We start from the raw sequence: 13,078 nt of genomic DNA, 5'->3' as shown, positions 1-13,078 counted from the left end.
TTGTCTTCTTGCATCTAAATCCTTTACCTGTAACTTTACCCTATAATCTCCTCAACTCTGACTTTCTGTTTCACCATCTGCTGTGCTTTTGTCAATGGGATGTTTGTAATGCCATGCAATAAGATGCGTGAAAGTGAATTTTGGTTGGCAGTCCTCCATAGTAGGGCTTGCTTTCTCATGTTGTCTTTGATCACTATAAGAACATGTCCAGTATAGCCTACTAGAGAACAAATGCCACATGCAATGGAGATATATCACCACAGCTGAGGCCATGCTAGATCTGTCAAAAGACAGCAGATCTTCTAGACGCATTAGTGAGCCCAACTGAGACTAGAGACCAGAGAAACTGCCCATTCAAGTCCATTCTAGATTAATAGTCCAAAGATTCGAGAGCAATAGTAAATGGTTGCTATTTGAAAGTGTATCATTTTGGGAACTGCTTTTATGTGGCAGTAGTATGGCAAAAATTACAGATACAGAGACCATTCCAGGTAAACAGGGATGAGGAATATGTGTCTGTGGTCCATGCAAAGACAAAGTAACAAAAGTCAAATCACAGTTATTGAATGATTACTTTATGTTAAGTACTATTCTCAGTTGCTTTATGTGTACTTGATCATTTCTTGTAATTTTTACAACCACCTTTAAATTAAAGGCTATTATAATCCCTATTTTGTAAATGAAGAAATGGAAGCACATATTAAATAACTTGAGTTCATATGGCCACTAAGTGGCAAATATAGTGACAACAATGCAAGGAAACACAGATAGTTTGTACAGTGTGAAATCTGAATCTACACCTGTGACTCCCATTGAGTATCAGAGTAAGCAGCATTGTCCAGGAGATCATGGGTATAATTTAAGTGTAAGAGAGGATAAGACTGTATATTGATTCAGTGAAGAGAAATATAATAGAAGAGTAAATAGACAAGGCCTGGAGAACACTGGAAGTCAAGTGGCAGGCAGAGGTGGATGCAGTGAAAGATAAATTAAAAAAAAAAAAAAGAGTCAAATCAGAGAGGAGGGAATAACTGAAGAACAGAGTGGTGAAGGAGGAAGGAATTGGAAGAGGTAGGAAGAGGACAACAGTGCTTCTTGCCCCGGGGAAGCTAGAGCGGAATAACGTAAGGACTCATTAGTTTTCCATTGAATTTCACAGTTTTAGTAGAGTGGTGCAGGCCAGACGGTAGTTGATTCAGAAGTGAATGTGAATTCAAAAAGTTGAAGGCCTGATTTTAATCTACTGTTTCCTAAGAAGGAAAATTTTTAAAAAAGAGAAAATAAAAATAAAGCTTTTATTACTGAAAAGAAATATAAGGAAAAAATGTTAGAAAAAAATAGATGAAATAATGATGGTTAAAGTGATTGAATTGCTTCAAAGTTAGGAAGGAATGTGATCATGGACCAAAATGGAAGAATTTGTCTTGAATAAGTGAAAAATAGCCTCTTTCATTGAAAGAAGTAGAAGGTGATGATGATAGAAATGCATGCAGATAAATATGTATATCAATAATATAGAAGGTCAAGGCTTTCTTGACCAATGGCCCATGTGCTCTCAATAAAGGAGAAGATCCATGTCTCTGCCGAAAATGAGCATGACAGAGGGTGGGTAGAGCATTTTGGGAAGATGGATATGAAAAAGGAGTTTATATAAGTCATGTAAAATAATTGATAAGCAGTTTTATGATCCCAATTGAGATCCAGTACCATGAATTTGTTGTGGTACCAAAATACATAATGGAATGATGCCCAGACATGGGGTGCAGAAAGAAAGATGGTAGTATTAATCCAGGAGTTAGGAGTTGTTGCAAAATAGCAACAGAAGGGGAAAGGAATGAGACAGTAGAAGTTGCAGATGAAGGTGCAGCCAAGTGGTCTACCTTGTGTCCCGGCTCAGATGGGAAGAGCATGCAGGTAGAGAAAATTATTAAGAAACACACCCTTCTACCCACCACCCCCAGGTTCAGGTCTCTTTGGGTTTCTTTCTGGTCCTTGAAATCACCAAATAAATTCTTAATCAAGGTCTCTGTTGCAGTTATTTCCTCTACCTGGAGCAATTTGCCCAAGATCTTTACTTGCTGGTTCTTTCTCATCATTCAGATCTCAGATCAAAGGTCCCCTGCTCAGGCAGGCTTCCTCTGTGTATTTCATCTCAGCTGATCCCACCACTTCCCCACATATAAGCACAGTGTAATCTTGAGTACATTATTTTCTCAATTCCCTTGTGTTTCTATCACTCCCATTCAATAGAATGTAAACTGTGTGAAAGCATCATCTTTTTTTCCTTACTCCTAACATAGTTTCTGGCACCTTGGAAGAATTCAAGAAGTACTTCTTGCCTGAATGTGGTTATGTTTGGAAAATAGAATATAAGATATTTGAGAGGTGACCTAGCTTGGTTCTGAATGAAGACAAGGCCTAGAACGTGGTCACAGGAGCAGTTGCTGAAATAGAGTATAAATGAAAGCTAGTGTTACTGAGGAGGCTCACAAGTGAAAGTCTAGAAAGTTTGGTGGAGTAGCCAAATGGTTGTTTAAATCACAAAATTTGTAGCACAGAGTAAGACAACAAACCATGAATCTGTATCCAGCAACTACAATCAGTTTCCAAGGAAGGTGAGGTACAGCTGAGAAAAACAGAATGGTTCCACCATCCCTGGTTGGAGAGGTGCAGGAGACAGAGCAGGCTCCATTTCGGGGACTTGAAGGGAAGTACAGTCACTTGAGAGATCAAGTCTTCAATGGAAGCAGAAGTCTCTGAAAAAGCTGATCATAGAGAAGGATATATTTAAAATGATTTATTGGTCCCAGATATGCAATGGTTTTCCTCAGGATTTTTCAACTGAATGACATCATGGGTGAAACATGATATGTTTAGGGGTTCAGTCAGAAATAATATGGACATAGTGTTGACAGTGCAGAGAATAGCACATATTGCCCCTCAATAAATAATTGTTCAGTTAATAAACATGTGATGGTAGATCTCATCAGAATCCAGCAAATGTGGACTTTATTTGATTTTATTTTCCATCTTGATGATGCCATAAAACTGTTCTTTCCAAAGCAGTAGCCACTAGTCAAATGTGACTATTTAATTTCAAGTAAAATTAAGTAAAATTAAATAAAATTTGACAGAAAGCTCATTGGCCACACTAGCCACATTTCAAGCGCTTCATAGCCACATGTGGCTATTGGTTCTGTATCGGAAGTGCAGAAATAGAACATGTTCCTCATTGCAGAAACCTCTAATGGGCAGTGCTATGATAAAACAAATACAGCTGTGGCCTGTATTCCCAATTCGCTCATCAGATTTTATGTGTTTTTGAGCTTTCTATCTGTTCTATATTTATTCTTCTAAGACATTTGGGAATTATATTGGGATATATATGTGCTCATTGACACTATACTTCTGTTCCCCATTAACATGGTTGAACCAAAGGCTTCCTTCAGTTCAGGTTTCCCAACCCTGCTTCCTGCCCATCCAGTCCACCTCAATTTCAAAAAACCTAAGTCACTAAAGGCCCCGAATGCCTTAGGTTGGATCTGTAAGTTACGATAGTTAGTAATGACTGTGATTTCCACAGGGAACAAAACAATTGCTCTGATGTTTCATTTTAGGGGAAGATCCAGGCAAAACTATATTCCTTAATGAAAGAAGATGGGTATGAAAGACCCAAATGGATGTAAATGCCATAGTCTAGCTCCTCCTGATTTTATCATTTGTTATTTTTGATTTTATAAAATATTTTTTACAGTTGTTTTTCTGTTTTGATCATCAACAGAGTTACTCAGCTGTGCATTAACCCTGTCCTAAATTGTCTTCCTCTTTGATATTTGGGTAGTTTTGGATTATTTTCTTCCCTATTGCTGCCACAGCTATCATTTAGTGTGTATTTAGAGATCATCATTTGAACAGAATTTCTTTTTCTCCAGAGTGCAACCAACCTTTAGTTATTAACTCTCTCCTGATTTATTATGCAGTTCATTTTTAATTCCTCAAAATTCAAATACATACTATACCATTACATTGAAGGTAAATATTGCAAAAGCAAATGTAACTCACTACGTTAGTGATGCATACACTCTTAAAATTTAAAAATAAGCAATGTGCTGATAGCTTTGCAATTCATCAGCTAGGAAAAACAAAAACAGAAACACAAGAAATGCAACAAGTATAACTTGCCTTAAAAAATCTCATGAATGTTCTTATATTCAGAAAATAAATGGTGTTAAACCAGATTGCAATAATATCATGCCTCATAACTTCCCAGCACATGTTTCTAAAAGGTGATTGATGGAGAATTTCAACATTAATTTTAAGCAAATATTCAAAATATTAGTTAGCAGTGTAACATTTTAGAATCTCCAACTCAAAATATGTGTCAATAGTACTATTCTAGAATACTAACGTGTAATAAATAAAGGTGAGTTCTTTTCTGAGTCTTAGAAACTGGGACATCTGTGTTGTTTGATAAGTAATAATCAAGTCAAGGTAGCCTTCTGCAGAAATAATTGTCCCCTGAATAGAGTTATAAAGCAATAAACATAGTTTTTATTTGAATGGCAACCAAGGATAAAATAGGAGCAAGATTGGATATTTTGCCTGCATTCTATTACTTCCCCAGATATTACAAACTACTTTCCCCAACAATCCAGCTATTTACTAATATGGCATGTCTGGCATCAACTGAGCCACACTTGTAGTGAACAGGATGCAATGTTCCTTTTCAATCGTGTTTTTGTATTGGAGAGATACAGCCTCTGTGTGGCTCATATTAACAGCAAATCAGTGGGTTTGCTATGGCAGTGCTAGACCATCTACAACATGCACTCAGAATACCTGGGGTAACTGTGACCTGGGCTAATGAATTGTGGAAAGATAATTTCCTCTGCCTTTTTTCCACTTTAAACAAATTGCAGCCTCATATTTCAACCAAATGACCTTTCGAAAACTCCACAGTGACTAATTATAAGAGGACGAGGGGCATTTACTATTAACAGAAATGAGATTAAGTTTTGCAGTAACCTTGGGAGACGATATAGTCAATGATGTTTGTAATCTGGAGCGATTAGAAGGGGGTCTCCTCCAAAGGCTGTTGCAGATTGCCCCTGGCACCGTGCTGCTGAACTTAGTCTATTCAATGCCACAACATCAGCAGCTTGAAATCGCCTGTCTGGATTTTCTGTTGCTAATAATCTTCAATTTAGGAGGGAGGAGGGAAACAAGGAGGAACAGAAAAGATGGCAGATAAAGAGACAATAAAAGAAATAGAATGAGAAAAGATTAAGGAGAACCAATGAAAGATAGCTATTTACTCATTCCCAGCATCTTTATTTGGAACATACTCTTTATGAGGCACTATGCTAAGTTCTGGGTATTTAGAGTACAGAGTAAAAAAGACATGCATAGTCCTGGTCTTGTGGCACTTAGAGTCAAATTGGAGAGACTGACAGTAAATAACTAAACAAGTAAATAATAACGTAGTCACAAATGGTAAAGTGGTCTGAAGAAAAGGAACAGTTTGCAGAGATAGATAATACCAAGGAAAGCTCCAAAAATATTGTAGTGATTTTAAAATAGAAGAATCCAAGCATCCCAACATCTTAGAAGAGAGGAAAAGGGAACAATATGCATGAAATTTCTGAAATAGGAAGATGAGCATGTTAATGATACAGAACGTATGATGATGAAATTGAGATTTAAAGCAGCAAGGGGATAGTGGAAAGAGATGGTGTCAAAGATATAAGTGCCAGATTGTAAGAGTCTTGGAGGGCAGGCTTGGTTCTAAACAATGGGATCCCTTAAAGGTTTTGAGTAGCTGATATGACTAATATAGATTTTATGGGGCATGGATAGATTGGATGAGAACAGAACTGGAAGGGTAGAGAGTGGTAAGATGATTGCAGGAGTTCGTGTTAAGAGTTGGTCATGTCGGTAGCGGTGTAGAGTGAAAGAGATACAGAGAGGTTTGACTTATATTTTAAAGACAGCACATGTCAGATTTACTGATGAACTGAATGTGGGGCTTGGAGGAATTAAAAATGACCCCAATGTTTCTGACCTAAACAACTTAGTTGATGAACTTCAATGTGCTAACTAGGCTACTGTCGCTTCTAGAGCTTTAAGAAATCAAGGCTAGAAATAGAAATTTGAGAGTTACAGGCATAGAGCAGTGTTTAAGCCACGGAGATGGATGAGCTCACTTAAGGGAAAAATAGGTGAAGAGAAGAGAAGAGAGCCCAGGATCAGTCCCTAAAGAATAACACATCTTAAAGATCTGCAAATGGGGAAATGGCCAGAAAAGGAGACCAAGAAGGAATGTCCTGGTTCAAGGAGTGCCAGAAGGATGGATATCAGAGAAGCCAGAAAGAACTGTCTTTAGCTCTCCATATCCTACTGAATGAAATTCATACTTCTGAGCCTCTTTTAAAAATGATTATCCATGAACTTGCAGTCTTCTTACTATTTACCACATTTTTGCTCTGCTACCCTTTTCCTAACACATTAGGGAAAATTCAATCCTGAATTCTCTCATGGTCCACATCATGTGTTTGTTTTTATTATGTGTAGGTATCTTATCTCCCCTACTGGAAGTTGAACTGCTTGAGTATTTTTTAACCCCCCACAACAGTGTCAGCATTCATGCTTTGTATACTGTGATCCATGGGAACCACCTTCTAAGATGTTTCTTGTGCTGCTAGATTGAGAAAACTAGAGAATGGCATTTCCTAGGCACTTTCTAGACCCGTTCTTTATATGTTATATTTTACCAAATAGAAGCAATAGCTTGAGGCTTGAGTGATGCTGAGCTCAAGGAGGGCTGTGGAGTTAACAGTAGCTGTGGCTGCTACACTGGCCTTCCAATATCTAGACACTGGCTCTGTGGGTGTTGCATGGCAGTAACAGCAGCCAAGCATCCCTGACCTCTAGAACATGACAGGTGTGTTTTTGGTGTGATATTTCAGTAGTGTCCACCTGAGTCCTTCCGTCAGATCCTCCAAAAGCTTTGTAAACAACTGATTTCCTAAATAAAATCCATTTCTGCTTAAAATACCCTGACAAATTTCTGTTTCATTCACTGAACTCTGACCAAGGGACCCATGGTAGAGATTCTATTATAGGATAACTAAAGAGTAAATAAAAGAGAAAGCCAATGATGGTATTTTTTTAAGATGCAGTGAGTGTCCTGCAAGAATCAGCTAAGATGAATTCTTAGTGGGCCCCTTCTACCAGGCTCTGGGATGTTCTGCAACCAAGACTTAGAAAATAGAATGCAGATAATGGTGGTGAGTCAAGACGGAGGTATGACCAAGGGACAGAGGAGAAAAAAAGCTGTGGTACCTTAATGAGAGCTCATCTGTGGAGTCCAGATTGGGTAGGTCAATAAACATATCTAAGGGATGCTGATGTCCTAGATAGAAAAGCAGAGAGGTTAATAGACCCAGGAAAAGTTGACAAAAAAACTTACATCAAAAGTGTATTTTGGGGTGTATTTAAAATACTAAAATCAAAGAGGCTAAGGTACTGTGTTTATTTTTTTCACATAAAAACAATCTTGAACGTGGGAAGTTACAGGTTTGGTTTAGTTCCTGCAAAAGAGGGCCTTTAGTCCTTTTCATTTTTTGCTTAGCCTTTTGCTGTGATGCCTCTTTCTGTGGTAGCAAGACAACTGGAGCAGCTTTAAGCAACTTGCCCTTAAACTACAACATACAAAAGCAAGAAGAGAAGCTAAGCCTTTCTCTATGCTGCTCTTTTTTTATACCAAGAAGAAAATTCCTTAGCAAAGCCCGCAGCCTACTTACCTATGCTAGCTGCAAGGAGGCTGAGAAAGAAAGTATCTAATGTTACATAGAGTAGAAATCCAGCATTTGTAAAAATTACATGCTCTTTCTTAAATAGGGTTAGTAATTTCTTCAATCTAACTATATATAACTAGTACAGATAATAGATCTGTATCTAACAGTACATCTGAAATATAAAGCAAAGAGCCAGCATAAACCTGGAAATATATTTAGCATTTTTCCTTATGGATTTTCTTTTAAAGATTCTAGTTCCAATTATGATTTTGGTGTGTGGGAATAATTTTACTATATGTAGTTACTTGATGCATGTTAATTTTTCTTAAAAAGACAGCCTAGACAATCTATTAGTCATCATCAATGTACCATCAACATACCTGGAGGCAGAACATTTTACTGCAGTTTAGTAATGGAAAGAATAAGGAGCCTTTATGCAAAGGAAGGTGTAATTGTTGAAAATATGAAGTCCATTATGAGATAAATTATGTTTTATGTTTATTTAATTTTAGCACCATACCTTAATTTTTCATTTAAAAAAATAGATTGGAAGAGACTCAAATTGATTCAGTAAAAAATTAACTAAGGCCATCACATTATAATTGCAAAATGTGTGATAAGATCTGGAAGGCTTCATGCCACTTTTTGGGACATCTAGTGGATATATTATCAGTACTTAGTATTAAGATAAAATCTAATTTCTCCGAAGAAATTCATCATGACTGAGTGTTTATTGGCTTAAAAAATAAATAACAAGTACCTAAGAGCCAGCAAAGTAACAAAACTTATGTGAAGGACTCACTCATAGAAAATCTAAGGAAAACACACAAATATTAGAGACTGACTAGTGCATCAGAATGGAAAAAGTTTTAGAAGAACAAAACCCAAAAAATCTTTGTTGTGGAAGAAATTTTAAGTAAATTCTGGGTAAAGTAAAAGTTCAAGGCCAGGTTTAAATGAGCTACAAATGAAAGAAGGTCATTGATTTGCCTTACCTTCCTTTATGAATCAGTCTTTTGTAGCAATTGAATTCATTCTGTTGTCTTTTTTTTTTAAGCTTCCACTCTTGGCAGATATAATAATGAAAGTAAAACGAAACAAGACTAAACTCTTTTGAAACTAATTTCAACTCTAGAGTTTTTAACCTTCTACAAAGACACTCTTGTGGCTGTAATTCCTAATAGGTGACCGAACAAGCTTGAATGTTTAATTCACACCCATGGCCCTGGCATTTCCCCGTAAGTTAGAAAGAATTGTAGCTCCCAGATGATTCTGTTGCAAGTGACCTATGAAGGTCTTTTCCACCAGTTAAAGAAACAAACTCATTCTTTCCAGCTCAGATGTTTGGATTCCGTGATGCACAGCAGTGATTTCAAATTGAGTTCCTTAAATACCTAGTGGTTAGAACAGGGCCAGCGTGCAGATCAGGGGCATTAGCTCCGTTTAAAGGAGAGACCTCTGAAAACAAGACATTTTCATCTTTCCAGACCATGACAGATTTGAGAAAAACATGAACAATATGATGAAAGCAATAACATGGTTATAAAACGAAACCATTGGATTTGAAATCAACTGATAACTACGGGCTACTACCCATTTGTTGGACTGAATTTAACCTTTTTACAAAATGCATTTGTGCCTGTGTGTGTGTGCTAAAATTGGGCTATAAATAATGGAAAAGGCAGTTCAACCTTTGTAATCAAATTACTGAATAATAAAACCTTAAAAATTGAAACAGACCCTCACAAATCATCTAGTTCCCATGCACGGATTTCCTCCAAATTCTCTCTGAAGCCCATGCTGCCAGTGTCCTGTCAGTGAACTCCCAGTGAGTGGGAGCTCCCTATCTTGAAAATCAGCCCACTAAATTTCAAGGCAGCTCTCATTGTAAGAAATTTCTTTTCAGCTTTCACTCAAAATGTCTACTTATACTTTCATCCTGCTTATCTAAGTCAAACTTCTCATCTCTAGGTAAATAGACTTCTTCATATAGAGTACTGACCTCCAAATATATGAATCAGCTATCACAGGTGATCCTTTTATAAGTTAAGTATTTGTGATTCCTTCATTAGGTTCCAGATCCTTTTTCCTCAATTTTTCTGATCTCTTAACCCATCCAGATTTGTTCACTTTCTTCTTAAAGTAAGATATGGCAGTGGGGTCCAGATGAGGAGTTAGGTCTTCTTCATAGTGGGCACCATACTTGTATAGAGTGCATTGGGGTCCATGTTGTCATCAGTGGGGACCCGATCCCCCATTGGCTAATGTTAATCAGCAAAACCACCTGTAGTATTTTAACCCATATTGCTGTTGAGCCTCGCCTCTCCCTTAGTCTTTTGAACCATATGTTTTCTGACCAAAGTTCAGTATGCTGAATTTATTTTTATTAAATGCCATCTTCTTAGAGTCAACCCCCTATTTCAGCTTGTCAAGATGCTTTTGAATCCTGATTCTGTCTTCCCTTGTATTAGTTATCTTCCATAGCTTGTTGTCATCCACAGATTTGATAATATGCCTTTGTGTTCTCAGCCACGTCAATGATAAAAATGCTAAGGAGACCAAGCCAAGGACAGAGCATTGTTGCTGGCAGTTCTCCAAGTTGTGAATGCTTTATGTATTTGACTGAATATTTTGATTCTACCAGTTGAATATCTATCTACTCAACCATAGTAAAATGCCATACATTATATTCCATATGCCATATGTAAAGATAATTTGAACTTGCTGCCTTCTTCTTGACATTACCTGGCTCTTTATTCTCATCACTTGTTGCACTCTAGCCACACTGGCAATCTGTCTGTTCCTTAGGGGTACCCATCTCAGAGCCTTTGACATTTCTTTTCTCTTTACCTGCATGACTCTTCTCCCAAATATTTGCATGACTGGATCCTTATCCATCAGGTCCCAGCTAACAATCGCCTCCTAGAGCAGGGTTTTTCAAAGAAAGCACTATTGACATTCTGGGCTGGATAATTCTTGGTTGTGGGAGACTGTTTCCCCTCAAGAAATGTTTTGTGAGTTTTAGTGTGTAAGTCCTACACTTCTTTTATTAAATATATAACTAAATATGTAATTATTTTGATACTGTTTAGATATAATGTTTTCTTTTAAACTTAATCTTAAACATAAATCTTTTAAACATTTTCTTTTAGTCACAAATCTTTCTTTGTGAACATCTTTGATTGTTAAGCAAGTACAATCAGATGTGGGAGCATCTGTAAGGCCCGTTTCATAAGATAAAATCCCTCTATGCTTATATTGGCACATTTAGGACTGATTTGGGCAGTTCACCTGGTTTTCACATTAAATACTAATAAATACTCCCATTTTGCCTAAATAATTCTCTGCTTTGCTTCCATTAGCATAATTCTTAAAATAGAGATCTTCTAAAATCACTCTCTATGATTCTGTCTGCCCATTCCCCAATATTACACTGAGAAATTAAAATGCCTGGGAAGATTTGCTTACAAAGAAAAGTGGAAGAAGAGAAGGGCAATGAGAATTTTTCCTGCATCTGATCTGGAACTGGCCAGGGAAAGTAGGAAGTTTTGACTGCAGGTATATGAGACTTGGGCATGCTTTAGCACGAGTATGAAAATAAGTTGTTTTCTCTCCCTTTCCACCAACTTTCTCCCTCCCTGCGTTACTGACTAGCTCCCTGCAACAGCAAAATGTGATTGAGTCTGTTGCCCTACCATCACCTGACCAAGATTCAGCTGTGTCTTTTAGGAATATGTGAAGCTTTCCGTAGCAACTATAAATGAACCTACGACCCAACCTCCATTTCTCATCAGTTGGCTGTTATTAGATTAAAAGCAAATAGAGGACAGATACTTATGTTGTTCAACTTTACATCCTTCATGGTTTTCATGTTTATTGCATAACAATAAGCAGATATAAACAAATGTGTTTTCTTTATGCCCTTCTTTCATTGCTTGCACTGATGGACTAATGAAGAGTTTCAGTACCTACAGGGGAAATAGCCATATATCAAGATAACCACTTTCTACTTGGCTTTTACAAATGAGTAAAATAAGGGAAGAGGAAAACTCTTAGCATGTGGCAATCTATCAAAATTATCCATAATTCCTCATTAGAGTTTAGGGTAAGATACTAATGAAAACGGTTCTCATTCATAAAGAATCCTCCCCAGGTACTGAAGTTAAGAGTGATCAATAGGCATTAGTGGACATTCATGTAAAATCAATTATGAGCCCAAATTCACTGGGATCCACACAACCATACAATTAAGCAAATAAACTTTTATCTTTAATCTTGGAGTTCTGACATCCATTTTCTTATGTAGAACCCAGGTTCAGGGCTCCCCCAGCACAGTTTCATAAGCAGAATTTCATTGCAACAATTTTTACACCAGGAGCAGTTTGCTTTAGTCTCCGAACATAGTCATTATGTTAGAAATACGATAAAAAATAAATATGTACACTTGATAATTAATATCAAGTAATGTATTGAACTGATATTTCAGTGTTTCAACCCATATTTGATCATTACTAAAAGCTCATTCATCTCTGAGGAAAAAAGGAAAGGGAGGTTCTTTCCTCAAATGATGAAGCCTAATTCATACACTGTTTAGCAAAGTTCTTATAAGTTCTGTAATAAAGAGGGCAGTTAAATCTGATTTAACTCTGTATTTCGCCAAATTGTTTGACCCCAGAAAAATTTTGTTCAAGCAACTTTTATTGATTCCTGTGTTTCACAAATAACAGTTGAGAAACATTAATGTGGAGACACAGTGATAAGCTAAAGCAACAGATTTCATGACTTTTTTTTTATAGTTTTAAAATATCTATTTTAAGTGGAAAGTTATCTATCATTATATGACTACAAAATGGTTCTCTTTAGGTAGTAGAGTTATTTCCTTATTATTATTTAAATATTTTTGTATTTTTTTCTGTAAAAATACACTGCATATGCATTATAGATATTGTAAGAAAAAATAAATTATAGTCAAGAAATATTTCCTAGAAAGATCTATATGTTTATATGTATATATGTATGTGTGTGATTATATACATACATACATATGCATACATATCCACAAAAATATTTTCCTTTAGGACATTGTGATGGTTAATTTATTTATCAATTTAGCTAGGCTGTGGTGCCCAGTTGTTTGGTCCAACACTAGTCTAGATGATGCTGTGTATGTATTCTGCTGATATGATTAGCATCTACGATCACTTGACTTTAAGTAAAGGAGATTACACTCCACAATGTGGGTGGGCCTCATGCAATCAACTGAAGGCCTTGAGAGCAAAAAA

General features: G+C 36.7%; 1 long non-coding RNA gene across 1 annotated transcript; it reads right to left on the bottom strand.

The window, feature by feature from the left end:
- Positions 1–2,555: 2,555 nt before the first annotated feature.
- On the bottom strand, positions 2,556–8,932 carry LOC119533323. The gene is made up of 3 exons (XR_005216627.1): positions 8,792–8,932; positions 7,342–7,411; positions 2,556–2,765 (listed from the first exon to the last, which is right to left on the bottom strand). It is a non-coding gene; the product is annotated as an uncharacterized LOC119533323 (long non-coding RNA).
- Positions 8,933–13,078: the final 4,146 nt, after the last annotated feature.

The sequence above is a fragment of the Choloepus didactylus genome, chromosome 4 (genome assembly GCF_015220235.1).
Source record: "Choloepus didactylus isolate mChoDid1 chromosome 4, mChoDid1.pri, whole genome shotgun sequence".
NCBI classification, from domain to species: Eukaryota; Metazoa; Chordata; class Mammalia; order Pilosa; family Megalonychidae; genus Choloepus; species Choloepus didactylus.
Note: the sequence above shows the minus strand (reverse complement) of the source record. Positions and strands in the feature narration are given on the sequence as shown.